This window comes from Dermacentor andersoni, chromosome 7 (assembly GCF_023375885.2).
Source record: "Dermacentor andersoni chromosome 7, qqDerAnde1_hic_scaffold, whole genome shotgun sequence".
In the NCBI taxonomy this organism is placed as follows: domain Eukaryota; kingdom Metazoa; phylum Arthropoda; class Arachnida; order Ixodida; family Ixodidae; genus Dermacentor; species Dermacentor andersoni.
Window position 1 is genome coordinate 86,404,314 of NC_092820.1, and position 26,608 is coordinate 86,430,921.

Below are 26,608 nucleotides of genomic sequence, written 5' to 3' on the forward strand. Positions count from 1 at the left end.
TGTATTTCACTATACAATTCCCTCAAAATGCTCTGTAACCAACGCAATGGACACCGCCAGCTCGAGCGGATAATGAAGAAATGTTACGGGGATTTTGGGAGTATAGAAGATTATATTTATAATATATATACAAAATGGAGTAGTTAAGATTGCGGACCACCAACAAACCGCGGCAGCTAGCGTCTCGTGATCTTCTTCTTCCTCTCTTCGTTCATCGTTCCGTAACAGGACCCCCAGGTGGTGAAGCGCCATCTAGGCGCATGGTAGGCCAAGAATTGCGAGCGAAGTATGGCTTCAGCCGCGAAACGTGGACGACGTCAACAGGTGTCGGACTTGAAGATGCATTAAACTGTAGCAGCGCAATCACGTAATTTACGTCGTTAACTTGACGTAGGACTTCATAAGGCCCTGTGTAGCGAGAGAGAAGCCTCGGGAGAGGCCGACCTGACGATATGGTGACCAAAGGAGCACCCAAGCACCTGGCGCTAACATAACATCACGATGGCACTGGTCATAACGCTCATATTGTATATGCTGCGAGCCTAATAAACGAGGTCAGGAGACAACGTCTCATGTGAGCGCGATCAATAACTTTACGAGCGTATTCAGTTGCAATACGTGGCACAGAGGGGAAGATGGTGTCAAACGGCAATTTGGGGTCGCGACCATACAAAAAGTAAGATGGTGTTCGAAAAAGATAAGAGGGTTTTTTGTTCGAACAATTAAACAGTGGAATAGGCTGACTGAAAAGCAAGTGCATTGTGAGAATGAAAATATCTTTTATTCCATGTTGTACTCCCCCCCCCCCCCCCCTGCTGTAACGCATTTGAGCTCTGCGGGGTAATTGGTGAATAAAGAATAAACAATATCTTATGGTGTCATGTCGGGACGAGTTGTACGCGAACGACACGTAGGCCAGCGTGTCGTCGCCGTCGTGGTGATCGTTGAAGGCGTACATCGACAGCATCTCTGCGAGTGTTTCGTTGAAACGTTCCGTAAGACCGTTCATTTGAGGGTGGTAGGCAGTGGACAGCTGGTTCTCAGTGGCACAAGAGCGGAGGAGGTCGTCGACAACCCGAGACAAGAACGAATGGCCGTGCTCTATAAGTAACTGTCGAGATGCACCGTGGTGCAGAAAGACGTCGAGGAGGAGAAAATCGGCGACGTCTGTTGCGCAACTAGTCGGCAACGCCTTTGTTATCGCATGGCGTGTCGCGTAATCAGTAGCGATGGCGATCCACTTATTCCCTCTAGTCGTCGTCTGAAAAGGGCCCAGCAGGTCAAGGCCTACGCAAAAGTACGGTTCAGAGGGAACTTCAATGGGATGGAGTCGTCCAACAGGCGGTAGGGGAGGTTTCTTCCGGTGCTGACACAATTCTTAAGCTGCGACATAGCGCCACACGGAGCGGTAGAGACTCGACCAGAAGAACCGGCGTCGTACGCGGGCGTATGTCTGCAAAACGGCAGTGTCCCGCCCTCGGTGCATCGTGAAGTTGTTCGAGAGCGAGGGATTGCAGATAATGAGGAAGGACAAGGAGCAACTCAGGGCCGTCAGGGTAGATATTACGGTGGCAGACGTTGCCGTCGTACAGGACCAACCTGCGGCATGTGGCGTCAGTGCAGCCAGATTGCACTCCAGCCATGACGAACTGTAAGGATTGGTCGCGTTGTTGTTCAGTGCGCATGTCGGGCATGTCAGCAAAAACCATCACGCAGGTCACCGGATCGTGCGCAGCAGGATCAGGGGGATCCACGGGGTGACGAGAGAGGCAGTGAGCATCCTTGTGCATACGTCCAGACTTATAGTTGACATCAAACAAAAATTCCTGGAGCCACAAAGCCCAGCAACCAAGCCGTCCTGTCGGGTCCCGGAGGGATGACAGCCAGCAGAGTGCCTGGTGGTCTGTAAAGAGCAAAAACGTGCGGCCGTACAAATATGGCCGGAACTTGGCGACAGCCCAAACTAAAGCCAAGTACTCCCGCTCGGTCATGGAGTAATTTCTCTCGGCAGGTAACAGCAGGCGGCTGGCGCAAGGTATCAGGCACTCGGTACCATTCTGTTTTGGGCGAGAACAGCGCCCATGCCGTGGCCGCTTGCGTCAGAGATGACTTCGGTCGGTGCAGATGGATCAAAGTTGGAAGTATGGGAGGGGTGGTCAGAAATCCAATGAGAACAGCGAATGCGTAAGCCTGCTCCGGGCCTCATGAGAATGACGTGTTCTTCTTTAGAAGATCTGTCAAAGGCCAAGCAACGTCGGCAAAGTGTTTGACGAAATGGCGAAAGTAGGAACACAGGCCATCGAAGCAGCGCACGTCAGAAGCAGAACGTGGCACAGGGAAACTACGTACGGCGCGAAGTTTTTCCGAATCTGGTTGGACATCGGTTGCGTCAACGAGGTGTTCAACACGATAATCTGTCTGCGCCCGAATTGACGCTTCGTGGAGTTCAGTTGTAGGCCGACTTCTCGGAAGACCACAAAAATGGCAGCGCGTCGGGTAAGGTGGCTGCCGAACGTGGGAGAAAAAGCAAGGTAACAGAGACAAGTGGTTCATTTGTAGCTTTGCAGAAGAGAGTCCATAATATGTTCAAATGTCGCAGGGGCATCGTATAGGCCAAAGGCAGGACTTTGAACTGATATAAGCCATCCGACATGATGAAGGCCGTCTTCTCGCGGTTCATTTCAGCTACTGAAATCTCCCAATAGCCGGATACCATCCAGGTACCATCTTTATATACGCCAAGTACCATGTTTATTTTTCACAAGGACGACAGGTGAAGCCCAAGGGCTGGCTGATGGCTCGATGACCCTTTTGCGGAGCATTTTGTCCACTTCTGATTCGATGACTCGACGTTCAGCATGCGATACACGATAGCGACGCCGACGAATAGGATTCGTGTCTCCACTGTTTATAGGGTGGTGAACAACAGATGCTTAGTCTAAAGGCCTGTCATAGATGTCACTGTACCATTCAAGCAGGAGACGTACCTCCGTGGCCTATGCAGATGTGAGGTCAGGTGCAATCATTTTCGCGAAGTCATCCGTTAAGGAACCAGAGCTGTGAGATGCAATTGGCGCTAATAAACCAATCTTAGCATTGAGGCCCTCAATGTCAAATTCGGAACCACTAGAAGCACTGCCCAAGAAAATGCCGTCCGGAATCACTTGAGGGCACAGGCTGAAATTCAGAAGCGGTAGAACGACGTCGTTATTAGTAACCGTGACCAGCGTATACGTAACAGCAACGTTCCGGTTCAAAAGCACGTCGATGAGAGAAGAATGAGTGGATAAAAAGTCCAATCCAAGGATAACGTCGTGACGGCCGTTGTCGATCACAGAAAAGAGAACAGATGTAGGGCGGCGGGCTATACTCAAACGCGCAGTACACATTCCAAGAACAGCCAGCACGTCGCCGTCGGCAACACGAAGCACTCGGGCCGCTGGTGGGGTGAGCACCTTTTTTAAACGTCTACGTTGGCTAGCAGTCATTACAGGTAAGTGGGCTCAAGTGTCGACGAGTGCTTGGACAAGTACGCCGTCTATTTTAACGTCAATTACACTTCTCCTTGTGGGCACAGACAGAGGATTTGCAGCAGTACTCGGCAATGCAGGCACCACCTCTGAGGGCTGCATTTCCTTGTTTTCGGAAAGAGTGCGGTCAAAAACCATGCGGGACGAAAGGCGACGTGGCTGCGGCTAACGGAAAGATGGGCGACATGTTTGCGGTGAACGAGACTGGTGTCCGCGGGGCGATGGTGAGCGACTGTACCACGTGTTCCTATCAGAGTTGTCAGCGTTCGTAGACTCGGCGGTGGGCGGAATATTGCTGGCATTTCCGTCAAAACGGCTCAGGTTGGTCGGCGTGCTAAGTGTTGAGGGCCACGAGTTGCGACAGTATCGGGCGACATGACCAATGCGGCGACCGGTGAAACATATCGGCTGGTCGTGCGTAGTTCTCCACTCGAAGTAAGTTGTAAGTTCGACTTTGTTGAAGTTACAAATCATGTTCCAGAAATGCACATCCGTATGCACATTGTGGAACTCCAGTCAAGATACTTCGGTCCACAATTTTATACCGACACCTCGAAGTCACCTAATGCTGCATCGTATGCGGAAGTTGGGCCATCCTTCTCGGAATGCAACATTCTGCACGCAGAGCGAGTATCTTTACGGTAGAAGCTTCTGCATCACTCTCGACGGTAAAACACATAAAGACATTAAAACTACAAAAGGTTGTCATATTAACACTCTCCGAGCCTAATAAGAGCTTTAGTGTCTTTGCGGATACATAATATTCCAGTAGTCAATGACCTTTACTCATGTCTTACTTAATATGTCGGCAATTGAACAACATGTCGCATTATTTTGGGTGCCAGGCCACAAAGGCATAGTGGGCAACATGTTTCCAGACGAACTTGCTCCATCCATAAAAATGAGAGCCTGTAAAACCACCACAGCTATCCGCTCAGAACGCTGAGAAACTTTTGTTAGTCTATTTAGGATCGTGAAATTTCTAATAAACTTCATTTAATTAAGCCGAAGGTACGAAATTGGCCTTCGGTAACAATAGCGCGACAAATTGATTTCATGTTCTATTGATTGAGAACAGCACCCGCATAAGGTAGTCATTCTTAGCTGCCGAGTGATAGTGAACCTTCCGTCTGTGACAGGCGTGGTGCGAGGCTGACCGTTCTTCACGGTTTGGTAGTGTCGGGAAGGAGAAGCTGGACGAAAAAGGCGCTGTCCTCTAGCATACCGATGCCACATTCCCCTTCACCCGGCAATGTTTCTTGGAGCAGACCCAATTTTTTTATGAGAAATCGGTTTTAAATTTCCTACAAGATGTCGATTTATTGCATGTTATAAGCCCACAATATTCGTAGCGCATCCTCTGACAAGAGGCTGATCTCGCGATAGTAGGGACCTGTATGGCGCACGCCTCTGGGCTCTTGTGCTTCAGGGCCTTGGTAACGCACTAGTGCTACATGTAGCAACATATTTTTGTACGTCACCTCTTCATAGTCATCGTTTCTCCATAGCATATGTCTTGTAAAACTGTCTAGTTCTATTAGAAATATATTTACGCATTTTGAAGCAAATATTTTTTAGGCCCCACGGTGAGGCAAGGCGAGGTATACTGAATTTCCGGAGTAAGGGGCAAGGACCAAAAAGGCGAGACACGGTGAATTGGCGGACGGTCTCTACAACCCTGAAATAAAGCGGAAAAATTTATTTATTAGTGGAATATTCATTTCTGTCTTCGTGCAAGTCTTCACCGCTTCTACGAGCATATCAGCTGAAGGACTAATATAGTGATACCTTCTCCACACACCTTTTGGGTTTATATATTGGCGTCGTCTCGAAAAACCTAAGTGAAATAGGCTTGACATCATCAAGACGGTTTCAATAGTGGTCTAACTGAGACTCTCGATATCTGATGCTTATATTGTTTTGAGTTGCGAAACGTCTCACTCATCATGGAGTAACGTGTAATAAAACGATCGTTTCCATCTGCACGTCCTGCTAGAAGCACTTGCAGATGCTGCGGAAACTAGAACTTCATATTCTATCAGGCTCCTGGCGATGTTTTTGACCATCTGTATCGACTAGAGCAAATAACCTTAAACCAGTTTCTAGATTGCTTCGAGTGCAATATAATATCTAGCCTGAAACAGCCGTTGCAATTCCTTCCGTAATCCATAGGTAACGAGGTTAGCACTCATTTTATACGGCTGCTGGCGCTTCGTGTTTCGACAGCGTCAGTGCTTTTCATGAAAATGTTCTAGCGGATAAAGTTCCTTGGAGCGGTAATAAATTGAATGTCCCAGTCATTCCGCGCAATCGCCTTGGAAGTGTGTTACAAAGCTAGCTTGACATTTGAACCTTGGTTCCCATTCGTAAACCAATACTAAAGGCTCATGCCATTTTTAGCTAACGCACAAGAAATGGTCACATGTGAACTATGCGTTATCTGTCAGACTTCCATTCACTCTATTTGCAGCCTGCTCATAGGTAGCTATTCTGCACTGCATGGGCTCTCACATGAGCCATCGAATATCTCTGGTCGCACACTTCTGAACCGAGGATTCTCGTGAATGTTCTCTGCTGACATTAGGTTTTCATTTAGTTTCTTGTGCTGCGTCATGTGCTGTGGAATCTCAATCGACGACAGGAAAGCTAGCCACCTATGATATTGGGATGACTTATGACTAGGGTGCTTTCGAAGCCATCTCAACAGAAAATTGCTCAATAAGAGCGCCGCTATAACTTTTGCTTGCCCTATCTCGAGTACTTCGTTCCAAGGACGGAGACGCTTCTGCTAGTGGATCTTTGAAAAGCTCGTTGGTAGTTATATGTTCAGCAAAGTCTATGGCACATTCGTCTTCGACTTAGGAATTCATGTGAACCATAAGGCCGCCACATATTTCAACACTGTAACTAACATCATAGCCTCTATTAGCTAGTGAGCGCCAAAATGATCCAATACATGGCACACTCACGATCCCGTCAGAATGACGTGAGCGTATTGAAAGTGAACGTAAAGAGTTGCGAAATCTTGAAGTCGAGCACCGCTGAAACCTTCCGAGGGACCGAAAGAAGCGGAAACGTCGCATCAGGCGAATAGCTATCTTCACACGTGCTCCGATGTGTTGTTTAAGCTCCTACTATAACAGCTCCTTTTTGTTCATTACGTTCCAAAGGTGAAGGGTATACGCAAGTACTGAAAAACCCTCTTCTTGTAAAGAGCTCACTTGCGTGTGCTACTATAACTGTAGTCGATAGTCACTAGCTTTGCTCACTTCGCCCAGTGATTCGTAAGAGCTTACTAGGATTCCGCTTCTATTTGATTGGTAACGTTCTTATAAAGCGTTAAAAATGCGTTGTATCTGTGTTTGAATGCAATGTTCGTAACTTTAAAGACTCACAAGGAAACAATGATGCGCTGCAGCCGCCCTATTCTGTGGCAAGCACCCGGAAAGCCAGCAGCCCTGGCAGTGACTGATCGTTTGACCACGAAATCTCCTACGTCCAATGGGTGGTATATGCACTTTCCACTCCTTGGTTCAGTATAGTGAAGGAAAGTAAAACAATACGATGAGGCTTAAGGCAATAAAAACGGCCAAAAACAATACTGTTAAATAAAATAAAGTAACAATGAAGGCTATAGCCATTTCGACAATAAAATTCTGCGATGTCGGCTGCATTGAAAATGCAGCTGTGGCGCGCAAACATCTTATGCACACGTGCCGCTTCTTGGAGGCCAAGCGTCAGATGTGCAAGTAAATATGATCACCAAAACATTTTCGTGTGCTTCATGTGAAACTGTAAGAGCAGTATCCGGTTTGAGTCGTCTTTGAATGACCTTCCCACAACCATAAAACGATTAGAATATTTTTGCGTTCCAAAAGCTGTACTGAAAACAGAAACACATTTTATGTTCCTTTACGAAAATGGGCTCTGTGCTTGGACGCTTGAAGCAATATGCATGAACAACAGTTTTCCAGAAATAAGTCTCCGTGGAAGGGTCTGACTACTTACGAAGTCGGTTGGGTGGTTGCACACCCACAAAATTTTGCATTGATATTTTGCGTCTATAATACAACGATTACAGCAATCTTAAAGTTAAAGCGGAAAATGCACCGTCGCTTTCCACACAGTTTCCTCTCATGTAAATTGCGGCGATGGCTGTGAAACGTCAAGCTCATGCGATGCTTTTGGGGCTCACTCTGTTTTACGTGCCACGTAGGCCTCGTGGGATGAACTAGGGCTTTGTTAATGATGGTGTCACTTGCGGAGAGGAAGATATTTTATTACAGGAATGGTGGACAGGTTCATCTAAGCCAGTGCACTCTAGCCTGATAATCTGCATAATATGGTTTCAATTTCCAGCAGTGCAATACTACATAAATATTTATTATTGCCAATGCGGCTAACGCAATCAATTTGACGTGTTTTTAGGTCGAATACTGTAGTGGTGGATGTATGTAATTAAAGCTATTTGCTAGGCAGAGCTTCGTCGAAATAGTGCTGACAAAAGTAAAGTAAGTTCTTCATTGCAAAAGAATCCGATCGAAAATTATTTAGACACAGGGTGGCCACTGTATTGATTACGTCGGAGCTTCGTTTATCCGGCCTCCATTCAAATGAATATTCATCATAAGAAACGATGCAGATTGCATGGAAGTAGGCCTACAGCGGAGGCGCTTTCTCCAGTTTCTCAAGCTTCACATACGGTTAGTATTTACACTAGTCTTCTACTGTAATGAAAAAAATCCCACTGTACTTTTGAGATACATTGAGATATATATTGAGATAAGATGATATTTCCACGTAAACCTTCTAGGTGCGTGCTTTTGAGGCCGCGCTTTTATGATGGTTTAAGATATCTTTGAAATCGGTGTAAGAATGGTCGAACGAAACTACCTGAATTTCTCCAAATACAAGATGTTGTCTGAATACATTTAAGGCGTTACCTATGTGATTACTTCGTTCACGTGGCAGCTGTTTTGCAGCCCATTTGAGTACAATTCGAGTCCAAAGCTGCTTTAACATGTGCCCTGACTATTACACGTCCAACGTACTGTTCCTGTTAATAGTGATTTCAGGAGAGAAATACTAGAATTATGTCACACTGAGCCATTTAATGGACAATCTTTTTGTCTGCACTGTGAAATAGTGTATTTGCTACATTTCACAGAGAAATGCGTTGAAACGTTATTTTCCGAAACTTGAAGAATTTCATGTAGCGTTTGTGGCACATTTTGACGAGAAATACGGATCACACCACCGAGTTAGAGCAGCACTTAGTGAGAAAACATTGCCTGAAATATCAACACATTCCTTCAATTTAGGTAGGAGGAGTGACATCAGATAATTTTATTGGGTACCAAATGGTACCACGTGTTATAAGATAATGCAATCCTATACTTCTTTTGCGGTGTTGTACAGTACATAGATGAATACACAACGGAGCAGCGCAGGCATTGGCGGTGTACTTTATACAACGGCTTCAACTCCTTGAAGTTCTCTCGGCTTCAGTTGCGCCTGTTTACAGCAGGTAAACAGTTCTGCAATAAGCAGGATACGGTCATTTATAGTGTACCTGCGTGTAAAAGAATGCACAAAAATTATTAGCACCAATGCTAGAGTAACCTAGTTATATAGCGAGCTTGACTGATATGCTATTCTTCGTCTTATTATATCCACGTAATCTCTTTTCGTTCATTTGGCAATAGTTCCAAGCTTTTAAAAAACATTCTATGGCGCGATGTCACTGAAAAGCGGGTGTTAGAAGCAAAGGACCATGAATTCCACTCATTAAATTTTGGCAATGCGAAGCGCGCTCTAGGACTGAACACTTCGTAATGTATTTGTCTTTTTAGGACTCGCCTCTATTCCTACTTACTACAAACTTGGTGTAACATAAGGTTATGTCGGGACAGTAGTAGACATTGATGATAGCAGTCGTATCACACTTGTGAACACTCATGCGAGAAATATTTTGCAGCAACGGTACTTAATTCAGACGCATTTAGTCTCGCGCAAGGGTTTGTCAGAATAGCTACCATATTGTCCGTATGATTTATTATGATTTATGTCGATGACATGTTAATTATGCCAGGGCTGCGTACTAAATTTTGAACTACACGCAAGGCTCAATCAAAGCTATGTAGAGAGCTTGAATAGGTATTATACTGCAAAGGCAGCAACTGATGCAAAGGCTTTTCCTAAGTATGACCAACGACGCGCCACTCATTTTCACAAGTGATAAACTTCGTAAAACGTAAAATTCTAACAAAACATTGAAAAACGTAGTGTAAATGGTCCTACGGATGCTTCCTAGCACTTACCAAAGAAAAGTTTTTGCAAGATCGCTATTTCATCCAGACGCAAAAAAAAGAAACTTTTCGCAATGTGTTTTGCATTAGCGTTCCACCCATGTTCGCTAAATTCGACATCAGTAGGAATGGCAGTTATGCCAGCGCAACGGGCTAACGTTTGCGCCTTGTCTGTTTCTCTTAGACGCCTCCACGGCACATACATATGAAATGTATTGCACACACCACAACGAATCCTCTTTGAAGTAAGGCATGATTATTGGGCTAGTCGGTTCATAAATCCTGCCAAATTTTAAACTGCTCGAGGAAGACCGGATATGAACAGAAACACAGAAGCACACAAAGCGCAGACTTCCAACTCGTTTTATTTCATAAATGCAGGGAACTCATAAGGTTCTAATAAATGGTGCAACAAGCAAAAATCACGATAAAATATTGCACAAGGCACTGACCAAAAATGGCATGGCCACGTGTGCTTTGAGAGCACGGGTAAGTCCTAATATGCCCATCTAAGGGTTTCATCTCCTTCCTTGATAGTGATAAGCTGAGCTAACGCAGTTGACGCCTGTTTTATCCGTGCTGAATGCTGCGATGACTTCTCTTTCTATCTCGACCGTGCCTTTGAAAGGATTTACTATCTTCAAGATGCGGCAACCTGCTTTTGCTATCGCCTCTCTTGCAATCCAAGGGGAGATTACTGCCAGTGCCGGTGCTCAGAGAACGCTCGCGTTCCTGTGAACGCTCACTGAAACAGCTGCCAGTTTCACCTACGTGGGAATGGCGGACGACATTTCGGTTCCACCAAGAAAGGGGAGCGAGTTTTGAAGCATTTCGTGTGACGCCTCTAAACAGGACGATAACTAGGATTTAGCAATTGCCCTTTAATCCCAAATTGAGAAACACACTTCAAGATTTCCCGCGTATTGCCCTTTACATTTTGTCCACTTTTGAGAAATATAATTTTAATTACTTATCCATTGTTTTGTTAAAAGTGTGAGAACAAGCCCATAAAGTTTTCGAGCGTTTCTTCACGCAATAAGATCCTCGCTTTATAAGGAAGATTAGTAAAAAAAAACGCTGCCCATATTTATCTTTTTAATAGTATTTATTTCGCTAGGAATTAACGGCGTGTTCTCGTTCGCGTAGAGACCGCAAAGAAAATAACAACTCGAATCGCGAAGTTGCTATTCAAAGCCGACAGCTGTACATTTTCAGGTGACGTAACAAGAAAAGGGGGCTATTATAGGTATGATGCCTGTTTCTATGCATGCAAAACTTGTTGAGCCACACAGCGCATTCGTCAGTGTCGGTAAAAGTGGAAACTTAGGCGAACGCTGAAGCAAAAGTTGAAGATATGCGTTCATACATTGTCCTGTATTCCATATTCATGACATGTGAGTAGTAGGATGTACCCATTGCTAAAGGCTCTCTGATGTCTATTTCATTCGAATTCGTATCGGGTAAAATAATGCTATGTTTAGAGGCTTAAACGGATCCTGAAACTTATAAATAATTTGTAGCACAGAAAAACTGCATTATTCCTCTCACCGTGCTCAAAACACTTTATAGACAAGTACGACTTCCTATTCAGCGGGAAAGCGTACCGAATCATTAAGCAGAGTCGCTGGCCAGCTGTTTATGCGGGTAGCAACAAGCACTGGCACCACGCAGTACCTTATCTATGTTGCCTTTAGCGGAAATGACAGGGAACAGTCCATGACCGCTGTAAGGTAAAGCTATTGCAAACTTTCCTATTCCGATTCTGCAACCAGCCTTCTACGTTTGGTAAAAAATTGTCGAACCGCAGCCGCTGCGCCTGTTTGTCATGCGATGTCACGAAAACCGCGAAAACGCCTCATCTAGAATCATATGTGCACACCGATTATGCATGATTAGACCGAACGAAAGAAAAATAACAATTTCTGATTCGACGCCTTTTTCGCCATTAGCGAAAGAAAGGCGTCGTTTGACGAATTGCTATTGGTCGAACGCTTTTGCGCTGCGCCCATTTAGCCTGTCTATCACGCCACGTCACAAAACCGCGAAAAGTCACCGCGTCAAAGTGAAGTGTATGCATCAAAGACGCAGTAAATTAATTAATTAAATTATGGGGTTTTACGTGCCAAAGCCACTTTCGCATTATGAGGCACGCCGTAGGGGCGGACTCCGGAAATTTAGGCCACCTGGGCTTCTTTCACGTGTACCTAAATCTAAGTACACAGGTGTTTTCGCATTTCGCCCCCATCGAAATGCGGCCGCCGTGGCAGGGATTCGATTCCGCGACCTCGTGCTTAGCAGCCCAACACCATAGTCACTAAGAAAACCACGCCGGGTGACTCCGAAAATTTCGACGACCTGGGGTTCTTTGCCGCGCAACAGATCTAAGAACACGTGTGTTTTCGCATTTCGCCCCCGTAGAAATGGCGCCGCCGTGGCCGAGATTCGATGCCGAGACCTCTCGTGCTTAGCAGGCCAACACCGTAGGCACTAAGCAACCACGGCGGCTTAAACACGCAGTAATATGCCAAAAAAACTGATTTTTTTTTTCTGAATAGTCGCAGAATGCCCCGTTCCGGAACGAACAGATGATGGCTGCCCGCCGATCGCTATGGCACTGGCTGCTTGGAGCTGCCGGGGAGCATGGCTTCATTTGCGTACAATAAAAGATTTCGCGTGCCAGTAAGACGTTATCGAGCCCTTTCGGCGCACATATGAGATCGCCTTGCCAAGTGTTCTTTGCTGAGGATCCATTCTGGCGGCATTTTTAGCCTTTCGTCGCACGCCGCCGCGATTTGCCACCAGACCGCAAGTCAAATAAAGCGAAGCGGACCAATCACAGACGCCGGCACCAGCCTCCTATTGTGGTGATATACTTTCGCTTTGCTGTCTCAGCCAAACTAAACTCTCTCCACTTGAGTGTGCTCCTTGCCTTTTCTCAGCCTATTAGATGAGAAAAACTGCTCAACGTAGGCAATGCTATTCGGTTTGAAAGTAAAAAAAAGAGCGACAACCTATAAACGACAAGCACGTTTGATTGCGCTTTCCAGAGAGCGCTGCAGGTTACCGCCCAATGATTGCGTCAGTGGTTACGTATATATGACGTCCGGAGATTGGAATCAAAACAGGTTGGAATAGTTTTGAGCTACAGGGTCCCATATCTGATAAATTTTTTATCAGGGTTGTATGTCTGCCAAGTTGTACGCAATAGTTAACGAGACTAAAAAGCTGGCAGTTGGCTCGCACGTGTGCAGTAGGTAGAAGTGCCAGAATGTTGAAACTCACGTAATGAGGGAGACATGGGACTACACAGGGTGTCCCAGCTTACTTTAGCAAGAATTTTTAAATATGCAAATGCGTCGTAGCTGGACAGAACAAACGTAACGCTGATTAGAGGTGTCAATGAGAAAAATTGTAGAGCGACATGAAAAACTCCCCATACAGCTTTCTGTTGGTCAATACGTGCAGCATAAAAGTGTTTTTCCGATCATGAAAGAAGCCCGCAAATACACAGCAAATTTACGTGCGACTGACCGCTCGAGGCACTTTGCATGTATTCTGGAGCTTCTTTCACGCTTAGAAAAAGACTTCTATGTAGCACGTATTGAGTAACAAAAAGCTGCATCGGGAGTTTTTCATGCCGCTCTACAATTTGCACATTCACAATTTTCATGCAGTTATAATACTTGGGAAGTTGATTAAAAAATTAAGAGGAATTATCTAATTAGGTGGAAAGAAACAAAATTTTGGGTATCTCCGAGCGTCGGCAAACAACATTAGCTTTATTGTGTCCAGCTACATGGCGTTTGCATATGTTTAAACTCTGACTACAGTAAGCTGGGACTCCCTGTATGGGCATCTGCCTGGTGGAGTAAATGTTACAAGCTCCAGATGACGATAGTTTAGCGTTGAACGCATTCGCAAATGAAAGAACAACGTTACCATGTCCTTCAGTGCGCTAGCTAGGAGCTGTGCTGTAGGCGCATCAAATGTGCTTCTAGGCCACGGCAGCGACAATCTTTTGATGAGAAAGCGTCACAATAGCTCATTGAGCGAAAAGGCCGGCGTCTGTAGTTTTCATCGGCGAAACACCGACTAAATTTCCATTGGATGCGACACCGCGTCACAAGGCGCCTGGACGGAGCAGACTTGGCGAAAGGGAACACCTGCTGCCCTCCCTGGAGCGCCACGTGTTTCGAGAGGGGAGAGGCCATCGCCGCTAATTAAAGGACTAGCGCAAATAACAGGGACACAGACAGAGAAGACGACAGGACGAGCACTCGTCCTGTCGTCTTCTTTGTCTGTGTCCCTGTTATTTGCGCTAGTCCTTTAATTAATGATGACACACCAACTAGCCCGGCTTTCTGCCTTGATCGCCATCGCCGCGGCGCACGTCACCCTTTCTCTCTCGCTCTCGGAAGCCGGCGCCCCGCGGTTCGTATCTCTCACCCACACCCTAAGCCGTATCTCATCCGCACATAGCTGTTGCGCGCGCGCAGCGGCGTTGGTGGCTGCCGCAATTTCGTCGGTCACTCGTCGCGCGGTACGTCGGTGACGTACGGCCATGGCGTGCGCCGTTGGCACCGCAGGCTGCTGCTGCTTGCTGGCTCGGCAGCACGCACGGCTGTGATACATTACTCGCAGCGCAAAACTCGAAGGAGCGCTCAGCGGCATTCAATTCGGGGTAATTAATTCCGCATTGAAAACTCGGTAGGTGTACTTAAGTGCCTTTGGAGTTATTATTATTATAATTATTATTATTGTAAAAATAACACGTCAGCTTATTGCACCAAGCTAAAGAATACAACAAATGCGCCTAAATAGAGTTTTCTCTTTAATTACTGTAGAAATGTTCAATAATTTACTATGTCATGCTCGATCATTATCGTATGCTGAATTTCGGCAAATTGTTCTTGTCCATTCATTTTTTCCCATAATATGTTTGTTGCGCTTGTGTGCATTTCTTTCTTCATTATTATCAATGTATTTTAACTGCACACCCCTGATAGCCTAATGGGGCTGCTGTATGTTCAAACAAATAATAAATATACAAGCCTATACTAATTCACCTTGTGTAGCACATGTTTCCGGCTCTATCCGTCTCATGTCTAATTCCTAGAAAGCGGGGCTCCTAAACTGTGGGCTAGAGAAAAGCAAAATTTTGCGATGAAGTAACCCCGGTGGCTACACAATAATGCGTTTACCACACTTTAGTATTGTTTATTTGCGGCATAACGTTGCACTAATAATGCGTTTACCACACTTTTGTATTGTTTATTTGCGGCATAACGTTGCACTATACCTCCTGGACCGCAGTCACTTTGTCACTTTGACTCCTACGCACGCGAGAGCCAACCCCGGTTCTTCGAGCGTCTCGTCTTCAATGACCAGTCCGGAACCCCATTCAACGTCGACGACCACCTTAACAAAACCAACAACGAAAGCACCTCGAAACGCTAGGCGTCGCGAGGGGACGATTGCAAAGTATTTCGCTAACAAACGCGCCAGCGTGCGCTACCGCTTCTTTTACCACCGTGGCCTACCCGCATATGGAAACGCCAATTTCCCGAACACCAATTAAGAACACCGTGCAGCGTCTTCGATCAGCTATGGTCGAAGATGGCTGTCACCAGAGGCGCGGCATCAAAAAATACAGCGAGGCCAGCAGCGCCTGTGCTACAGCATTTGCGTCTTGGACTCAAGGCGCAGCGTCTTAATGGCCGCTGTGAGATGGGGAGAGAGTGAATGATTATAGGAGCAAGGGTCGCCCTTTTCTCAAAAAGCTACCTCTCGCGGGAAGGAATGTGATAATCTCTCCCCTTACCACCGTGTACGCCGCCACCTTCGGGATCCGTGGACAAAAGTGGTTAAATGCACATGAAAGCGTGGTTGGTTCCCGTGAAAGGTAAACGCTTTCAAAACAGGGCTGGAATCATCAGGAGATGTTTATTAAAGTGACCCTGAAACGATTTTGACGATTTTCTACGAACGTACTGAGTCGATAGTGTAGGTCCTTCTGATCATTAATTGACACATCTAAGTGCTCCGCGTAAAGCGTGTAACTTACTATAAGGTTTCAAAATGCACATCGCTGCCGATCGCAGCACACTGCTCGGCAGAATTTTAAGCCGCCCCTGCCCATATGACGACAGTGGGGCGAGCTATCCGATTGGCTAACTAGGGCAGGTGATCGATAATTTTTCCAACTTTATGGTAATCAAATGATGTTCGTAATAGTTGGAATGTTAGTTCATTTATTTTTATATAAAGAAAGTAACATAAAGAGAATGCACAAAAACAATCTTTCAGTGCACTTAAGCACTTCCGGCACACAGCAAGTGTCGTCTGCTTTTGTTACAACGTACTCCACTTTGACGAGAGCTCGGCGGTCAGAGTCGGTCCCAGTCTTTTCGCGAGCACTATGATTCGACTTTGTTGCCTTGGGGACTGCAAACGTAGCGACTGGTAATATGTCAAGCTGCGACATCGTGTCCCTCTGCAAGACAGCATACGACCGAACTGGCTGCTGCGCATCGGACTGCCGCTATCCGATCGGCGCCAGGATTTGCGCGGGTGTGTCCGTCCCTTTACACCGGAAGATTACTAACGCAATAGCGTTTCGCGAGTCCAGTATTAGGGCAAACGCAAGCGCAAGGGGACAGGGTCTGGCCGCTTGACTGGGCCGTAACGGGATGAGCAGAAGCGCAAATGTGAATGGTCTGCACGGTGCAGCCACCTTGTAGCACAGAGCTCAACCATACACAGCAGCAGTAACGAAGTGTATTCTTATTTGCTGCTGGTGTGTATTTTTCGCAGGAGTGTAATCATCAACACGTTGTTTTCATAAATGTTTAAAATGTTTTACACTTGGTTAGAGCAATATTAGCGCTTTGTGTGGCTGGTTAAGCGCTGCGCCAACAAGTGGCTGGACCGTGCAGACCGATCAGGCCACTCACGTACGTCTACGCCAAAATTCCTACATCAGTTTGAGTTTACACCTCCAGCTATTTGCCGAAATGACCAGCTTGCCTGTGGTTACCGGAATACCAGACACGTTCGGCGCTACGACAGAATGCTCGCAAGGCACGCTGCTTCGACAGCTCTCGCTTGAGGTCGACGGCCAAGCGGCTAGCGGAGAGGTGTCGCGCGGGCGCAGTCGGGCTCCGAAACAACCGGAAGTGGGCGATGTGACGTCGCATCGTAACGCAGAACTAGTGAAGGCGGAGCTTAGCTCCGATGGCTCGGCGAACGAGTTGAGGAGGAAAAGCATCGCTAGGGAGGACGATAACTTCTAATCGCTTGTAGCTCCATTAATACGTAACGCTTCACTTAAATTGTGGTGCGAATGTTCTACTTACGCTGTATCCTATGCGTCTACAAAATTTGCCCGAACCGTTTCAGGGGACCTTTAACTAATAGACTCCTGGTAAATTTGTTGCTTGCATCTCCTTCTTATATATTCCTTTCATATGGTGCTATGAGCACTTATTGGCACCGCCAAGTCGACATCGAGCATGGTGTCTCTGCTGTTAATCTGGGACGCTATAACGTAAAGCTATTCTAAAGTTTTCTATTCCAATTATGCAATTAGCCCCCTGCAACTGGTTAACAATTTTTGGGGTCACCCCCCTTTCGTCCGTCTGTCACATGACGTCCCGAAAACAGCGACAGCTCCCCGGCTGATATGACGTGTATACACTGATTATGCATGATTAGACCGAACGACAGAAAATTAATTACTTCTGATTTAATACCTTTTCGACGCTAGCCTCCTGTTATTGTTAAAAAGATTCCGGGCTGCGCCTACTTGTCCTGTCTTTCACGCGACATCACCACACCGTGAAAACTCACCGCGTCAAAGTGATGTCTAATAAACAAGCAAAAAAAAAACGGATTTTTTTTTCTAAATAGCCGGAGATTGTTCCATTCAGAAAGGAATAGAAGATGGCTGCCCGCTCATCGCTCAGGCTCTAGCTATTGGCACCTGCCGTAGAGGAGTGGCTTATTTGCGTATAATAAAACTTTTTTTCATGCCCGTAAATTTTATGGAGAATTGGCACACCAAGCTTTCGACATCGCTCTGCCAACTCTTGTTGGCTGAGAATCAGCTTTAGCGCCATTCCTAACCTTCCGTAGTACCCCGTGCAATTTTGACCAGCCACCGTAAGCCAAGTAATGGGAAGCGGACTGATCGGAGTACACCGCGCGATGCTTGTGCCGGCTCTTACGTAAATTTGGCGTCAGGAGATTGGAATAAAAACATATTGGAATAGTTTTACATTATAAGGCCCCTGTTTACTTTCCGCTACAGTCATAGTCGCGGTGCGTTTTTGTACGCGTTCTTTGATCCGTCTGAGTCTAATTTCCCCTACCCCTCCTTGTATGCACGCATAGGTGGCAGATAATATTTTCTTTATTCAACCGGCTCCGGTAAAAGAACGTCTACCTGCATGATGTGTTTAGTCAAATGTTTTATGAATGTCAAGCCGCGTTAACGATTATTTCCAGTTTAAATTGCCCTGAAATCAGCGTCCTAATGAACTCCTCTTAACAGAACGTTATGTGCAGACGTGTCTGCGTTCCAGTGTGGGACAGAGCAACGAATATATGCTATAATGCTACACTTTTTGACGCCTTTTGGTCTAAGCCACGTGTCGCCTCATTTATTTTGGTACACTTGAGGGTAAGAAAATGATATTGAACAAAGTGCGTTTCTACAAAATACCCGTTCTGCGTTCGTGATAGAGCGTTCGACGTAGTTCGCCGTGTTCGAGAGCAGTACGCTTTGCATACGATCACGCAGAACGTGTGGTTTCTTCGTTCCAAAGCGCATTATCTGTGGTATGACGTCTAGAGCTCATGAGAGTGGCCATGCGTGCACGAGCAAGCGCGTGACGTTGGCGCTTGACATCGGCGCGAGTGCGAAACTAATCCTGCTGCTTTATCTCTCCTCCTATAGGCCTCCTTGCACTTCCCACTTTGCTGCTTTCCTGCTCGTCTGGCCATTATTTTTCCAGATTTTCAGAACCAAGGAGCCCTATAACCTAAAGCTATTCCAGTATATTTTTATTCCATCTGTTTACGTCACATTTGCGTAACCGTCCACGCAAGCATCAGGCGGTAACCCGCAACGTTACCTCAACAGCCCAATCAAACACTCTCATAGCTTATAAGCGTACACATTTCTTTGCTTTCAAGACGAATAGCATTGCCTACATTCAGTGATTTTCCGTTTCTAATTCGCTGCCAGGAGGCGAGGAGCATGTTCAAGTGTAGAGGGTTTCAATGGGACCGAGCCAGCACACTGAAAATTGATAACCGGAGGAAGAGCGTCGTGCCAGCGTCGGCGATTGGTCTGCTTTCCATTACATAGCTTGCGGTGACGTGTCTCAAATCGCGGCGGCATGCAACGGCAGGCTAAGAATGCCACTGAAACAGATCCTCAGCAAGGAAGAGTTGGCAGAGCGACGCCGTAAACGTGCCGAGAGTGCACGAAAACGTTCCATGGCCACGCACAAAGTTTTATTATAGGCAAATAAACGGATTGTCTCCGGCAAGTGCGAGTAGCCAGTGCCTGAGCGATCGGCAGCAGCCATCTTTTATTCCTTTCAGAACGGGGCAAACTGTGGATATTCCGAAAAAGATAATTCACTTTTGTTCGGTATATTAATGCATCCTTAACGCGTACACGTCACTTTCACGTGGTGAGCTTTCGCGGTTTTGTGACGTCGCCCCACAGGCAGTGGGCGCAGCCTGAAAACTTTTGACAAATACCCGAGGGCGAACGGTGAAAAAGCATCCAATGAGAAATAACTCCTTTTCTTGTGTTCGGTCCAATCATGTATAATCAGTGTATACACGTCATATCAAATGGGGAGCTATCACGATTTTCGCGACGTCGTTTGACAGACAGGCGAACTGGGGGTGGTGTAAACAAGTTTTTGACCAATCGCGGAGGGCGGATTGCAGAATTGGAATAGAACAGTTTGAAATAGTTTTACGTTATAGCGCCCAAGCTTTCTTGGCCTCCATGTATTTAATGTTCTCTCTTTGTACGGCTTTGAATGCATTGCGGATGCCAGCCCCTTTTCAATGAAACCACGTTGCTGTTTTTTGACATCGCGACATTCGGAAAAAATGGAATAGTTCAATAATTTTATTGGCAAGCCACCAGGTACGTGTGAGAGGAAATATTTAAATTGCTTTCAGACATTCATTAGTACGTGCGTACTAGGAAATAGTCGCAGTCGTGCCATGAAGAATGTCCCAAAAATCACAATCAGTGTTAACACGCAAAACATTCGACGCTGAAGCGATCGGCCGCACCAATGTAGAAGACGATGCGGACCAGGGATCTTGGAGCGACCTCGAATCCATCTTTGTCTTCGGCCAGTCCAGACGTGTAAATGCATTGTAAGCAGATCCTTTCGAGCATCCGTTCACGCACAAAATTCCTTTGTATACTTTTCCTCCCTGAGCAGGAACCCCGTCATCAATAGTGGTGGCGGAGGCATGCCAAGTTTTTGACGAAAAGCTAAGTAACCTAGCTATGTCACCCTTACGTTAGGTTATTCAATGTTAATGATATCATATATATATATATATATATATATATATATATATATATATATATATATATATATATATATATATATATATATATATATATATATATATAGTCAAGGTCATGTGATCAAACACCTCAGAGTTGTCCAGGCTGTGGAGAGCATACTCATCTGACGTTCACGCGCGGTATCTTGAAGGTCATCCGCGGAGGGTGTCAAGTCAAATCGGGAGCCCGCTCTTTTCCCGCGAGCCTTGTGTTGAAGGTCACGTAATATGTTTTACATGATGTATTGTTTCTCTGCTGTGATCAGTGTGTGGTGGAGTTCTTGTTTGTGTTGTTTCGCTTTGACGTATTTTGACATGGTTTTTCTAAATTTTTTTGCAATATTGCTTTAACACGTACTGGCTGCTTTACTTGTTCAATTGCCACCTTTGTAATCTATAACCACCCCAGTGTAATGCCTTGTTGCCGCTGAGGATATTGAGATAAATAAATAAGGAAGTAAGTAAATAAATGAATAAATATATAAATAAATAAAATTTTTAAATGCGCTGACAAGCAGTTTTGATGCTACCTGATTTCTTTTTAATACAATGGAAAGCTTACCGGGTAGGGTGTCTAATCATGAAGTGGTAATGCGGAAAAAGCGTGACACATTCTTTAATAAGAATTTTTCGATATGCATAGGAGATGTAGTCTTTCACTGGAAACATGCTGAAAACTGTGATAGCTTAGCGCTGTAGTGATTACTTGCCGGTTATGGTGGGAGGCAGATGACAAGTGCGGCCATAACTGTGAGAAAGTATTATTTTGTTTATGAAGTTCATATTTCTGCCATTCATGTCCTCCGAAGTGTTAAATATTCATACGATAATAGCTATGTGTTTTTGTGGTTTTTGTGTCCAACCGTTTTCGTAATTAACAATTCAAAATGGAACCAATCGGAACGAAAGCGAAACGACTCTTTCACACGTGATACGCAGTTCAGAATGTTGACATAGCTATGCGTGCGCTTTTGATTTCCAACGCTTAGAACAAAATGCCATTGTCTAGTTATACAGCAACTACAATCTGAAGATATATTTAATTTGTACATAATAACATCCCTCTTACGTACGGTAATATCATAGACTACATCCCAAGTACAAAGATTTCCCCGCTAGGTCTCGCCACTTGTTTTTTAGGCTTTCTTTGCCAATTTAAACTTATGACGCCTACTTGAAACACCAACAGAGTGCTGGATTCTATCAGTATAAATAATAGTCAATTCATTTCCATCAACGTTTCAAAACACATTCTTGCCAGTTGTCAATCTCTTTAAGCTTCGGAGATGCCGTGATAATAGAAGCAGCTGGAATCGTTCCGGCCGCTCTACCGGCTCTTTTCATTATGCCAGCATTGCGACAGCGGGCCTTTCCCGTCACTGAGTGATATCACTTCACGTTTGCCTTTGTGCGTGTAGCACCATGACTGTTAAAATAGTGTCATTTAGTAAGCGAGTACAATTAAGCGAGTAAGCGAGTTTTTTTTGCCATTTATGCAGCCGATAAAACAACGGAACTTACTTTGTGTCGCTGTCTAATATTTGGCTATCGCTAAAGTGCGACATTTTTCATTGGTAGGGCATTTGATTAAAGACATTTGATTTCTTTGTAAGTAAAACACCGAATGGCATGTTGAAAACGTTTGCAACCTTGGTGCTTCTATAACTATTCAGGATGACCTAGATATGCAACCATTTCTGAGCCCTCACTAACTCTGGCAGCTATACTAAACTAAGATGTGGTTGGAATTGTAGGATCGATGTTTAGGCTAGACTATAATGGGAACTAGCATTTTTTTCTTCGAAATGTCTTTATGATTTTCAAGATCACATAGCAAAACCTCTGGGCGTTGCACGTAGTATACAGACGATTCGGCTGATAAATTGATTTTTATAGAGCTTCGCGCAAAGTCATCATTCTTAGGGGTGTCGCCTGCAACTGTGGTAAAAAACACGACTACGCTGAAGAGAATTTTTTTTTGTTTTACATTTCAGGTGGTGGAGTAATCTTCATGAATGAAGCAAATAATAATTCTAGTAACTCGGCTGACGGAGGGAACAACGCGGACACTATCCTCATGGTAAATATCAAGCAGGGGATAAATATGTCTGCTCTTGAAGCATTTGTCCAATAAGACCAATATGTTGTCCAAATACCCTTAAACTGCCATCTGCATCATATTTCATAAACGAAGTTTATTTCATAAACGAGTTTATTTAAGCGATTATGAGCAAATCTGTACGGAAAACAGAAATAAGACTTAGAAAATAACCATCATGTTGACCGAGTCTGCGCAATTATTGATCATCTATGCAGTAACCAGAAGATAGGTTGCAATATACTGCGCCTAAAGACATGCAAGAAAATCGGCCTGTGCGCTCGATTTAGTGTTGCTTGATGCGGTAACTACATTCTAAGAAAATAGCATCTGCCGAATCTCCTCAGCAATGTCATCCATGAAAATTGTCCCCGGTCAAAAAACTGCCATATGCGTGGGCTTGTGTGATTAGGGATGGTTTCCTTGCTATTTATAAAATGCTGCGCATGCTTCAAGTCCACAAACTCTATTACGAAGCGTTGAGTAAACGCACTGTGTGAATTAATGATTGATTGTTTATTGCCCACGTGATGAAATTTCACGTTGAAAAGGGACGAGGAACGGTTGTGCAACAATTTGAATCTCCAGTGGCAGTTGAACGAGTGTTCTTGCTTGTGGCCTGCATCGAAATGCGGCCGCCGCGCACAGAAGAGCTTTCTCAGTGCCACGGAGGTTACATATCGAGGCGAACAAGATGAAAACAATAAGCGCCCATGTACTGTGCATTTGGTGCAAGGCAAATAATCATAGGTAGTCAATATAATTTCGGATTGTCCCATACTGCTTTACGGGGCTCATAATCGTATGGAGATTTCGGCGCGTAAAAGCCCAGAATGTATTTGAAGCATTTTTTTTTTATTTCTCCGTGATAAAGGTGCGGTGGTGGAATGCGGGCCGGAGCGCGCTGAATCACAATCATAGAAAATTTGAATTTGAATTTATTCTCCTTGAACAAAATATACGAGGAACGTGTAGCCACGAAAAACTAATGAGATCAGCAGCTTGGCTGTGTGGCTATCCATTTGCACAGCAGTAGCAGTTTACAAACGTCTTTAATAAAGATGACTGTTTTTACACAAATGCACAGATAAATTTTTTACAAGAAAATATTTTGCTGAATACGAAGGAAAGCATCACATTATTAAAATAAATGCAAAAAAATATAAATAAGTAAGTGCAACCTAATCCACAGGAACTGATCTGGCCCTGTTTGCTTGGACCAACAGGAGCGGCATTGTTTAACTACATATCATTTGTATATAGACAGGCTTTCTACCAGTAATTAGTGATATAGTTTCTTCAACACAGCAAATTAATACTACATGTAATTTTAAGGTAAAATAGCGTTGGTCATGAACAAAAAACTCCAAAAAAACCTCGCTCCAACATACTGGCCTGATGTTATTCCATCTTTAATAATTGTGTTTCACGCCAAGAATGCCGTATTAATACGCATTGTTTACGATACCTCAAAGAAGAAACTGGGAGGTCAAACGCTATGCCACGTGTACCGTACGACTGCAATTTATCATTAAGTATTTCTTGTTGTAAGGAGTCAAACGCTTTCTGCAAATTTACGTATACTGTTAACTATGTTCTGGAAAATTTTGAACGATTATTTCCGTTTCCTTAAGCAGCTCGGTTTCCGCCAAACAATTCTGACGAAATCCATGCTGAAATTAAGCGGTAATGATTGCTTTGATAAATAGACGAACTCGTACACAAGAGCTTATCTATCACTTTGTAAAAGAAGGGCAAAACTGATATCACTCTATAGTTCTTCAGCACATATTGTCAGCAGCTTTCAAAATTAAGGTTGCTTTTCTAATCTGCATGTTTTAGGGAAATACACCAGTGGAGAGGATATGAATGAAGATGTGCGCTACTGGTCGCGAAATCTTATGCATAAGCTACTTAATGATCCGAAATGCTAGTTGTTTATGTCACAAACGCTACTGTTATTAAAGTTTGCATTTGCGCATGCCAGATCTTGAGCGTCCGTTGGTTTAAAAAAATGTGGTGTTGAGGCTTGTACGAGTTATCTTATTCTTTGGCCTTGCGTTTCCTTGTTTCTGAATTGGTTAATGAAGAAATAGTTAAACTACCTCGCTAAACAGAACCAGAAACATCGTTGATACCGTAACGTTTTGTAAAAGAAGCAAGAGCTATATTTACAGGATGTTTACAATAACTGTAACAGCCGATAAGATGGTATACAGCATGTGATGTTAGGAGCATCGTCTTCTTCGGGGTGATCTTAAAACGTCCTCTTCGTCAGCCTATCACATGACCCCTGTCGGCTTAAGCATCGACCCGATTCTGAGTAGCAGGCAATCGAATGATTTGACTTGGGACGCGCGACGTGGATCATGTCGGAGCGAGGCTGAGCCGCGGTGGGGCCAAGATGGACGATATCGCACGTGACGTCAGTTACTTGATGCAAGAGGCGGTAAGAGCTAGAGTATCGTGAACGTATTTTCTCAAAGAGGCTAGTGCGTCGCGACGGTGACCACAGGAGAACCTGGGCTCCCGGTGTGCAGTGAACGTCAAGATAGTGGGTGTCATATAAGCGCCGCTGATTTTCATGCGAGTCCACAAGTCGACCTCGGACAATATGGCATACATCTTGTGCTTTGAGTTTGGCTTCACGGGCGTACTCGGATGAGAAATTCAGACTAGCAGGCCGAGCGATGTCTGAAGGTAGCGTATGGTCGCGGCCAAGAGGAAGCCTAAGTTATCGTGGTGAGAAGAATTATAGGCAAAGGAATCGAAAGGCAATGCAATGTCCCAGTCGCAATGGTCAGCGGGGATATACATGGACAGCATGTCAGTAAGGATTCCGTTGAGACGCTGTGTTGGACCGTTTGTTTGTGGATGCTAAGCAGACTCAAGCTTATGTTTAATCATGCACGAGTGTACAATGACATTACCAACTTTAAAAAGAAAGTAGCGGCCACGGTCGGTGAGAAGCTGTCAGGGGCACCTAATGCTAAAACGGACTAATGCTAAAACGTTTTCTTCGTCAGCCGGTCACAATACTGAGTCAATTTTAATGCGTTCTTCGTTACGCCCGAGCAATGTTTTTTTAACACGAAGGCATCATATGTTATATGAGGCAGGGAAGCTGGTGGTGTCCAAGACGAATGGCAGAAAAAAAAATCATCAATGTGGATTAGGGTGTATTAAAGTGAATTAAGGTGTATTAAGGTAGATCAAAAAATTAAATAACGTTACTTAGGTAGAATAAACCAAATTAGGGCGGATTAGGCTGGATTAAGGCCGTTTCGGTTGGAATAACTTGGATTAGTGTAGAATTACGTGGGGTAAGCTAGAATAAGGTAGAATAATGTAGATTAAAGGGGATACAGACGAAATAAGGTTGTTACAAACGAAAGAAGTGTAGATTAGGCCGATCAAGGCAAAGCTTTCACTTAAGGCGACAGCTTAGACAATTCATAATTATTTCGGTTTGAAATCGCGTAAAATACTTAAGCGACTCAAACGTTTTTCCAGGTAAGGTTGGTTATGCTTAGCGCCATGTGAAATTTGATCGAGCTAACACGCCGAGCTCGCTTTCCGGAGCAAATTCATAACGTTTCTTCTAAGCAGCTTGAATTCCGCAAATTCGTTTACATCCTTGGTTTTAAGAAATCTAGCTTTAAGTTGTTCCTTGGATTTAATTTCATCGCATATATCCTTGCATGCCGAGACTATTTTATTTAGTGTGTCCGCTTAGCAAGCTTTTGGCGAAAATTTGCATAGTAAGCGCTTATTTACTACATTTAAAGATTTAACATGCTCCTTATCGGAATTTTCTATAGTATATATGCTCTCCTACATAGTATATATGCACTCCTATATGGCTTGTTGCAGAGCTTGCTTAAATGGGGTCAAGTTTTTATCGGAAATATCCTGCAAAAAGCGCTCGTGTTTTTCTTTTTCACGACCGACTGCGTGTTAATCTAGAAAAAACAAAAACAAATGACCAGCGATATCACAAGGTATGGCGTCAGTGGTCTACTTACCGAGCGTGGTATTCGTAATGACAAAATCTAACAAAAGTC

General features: G+C 44.7%; 1 protein-coding gene across 4 annotated transcripts in view; it reads left to right on the top strand.

Annotated features, from left to right (window-relative positions):
- The first annotated feature begins 11,021 nt into the window (after positions 1–11,021).
- LOC129385718 (uncharacterized) overlaps positions 11,022–26,608 on the top strand; it is a 71,157-nt gene continuing 55,570 nt past the window's right edge. For 3 of the 4 annotated variants that reach the window (XM_072289247.1, XM_072289248.1, XM_072289246.1), the window contains exons 1-2: positions 11,091–11,232; positions 22,441–22,526. The gene's annotated coding sequence lies outside the window, so the exon portion shown is untranslated. The other variant, XM_072289249.1, reaches the window with a different exon arrangement.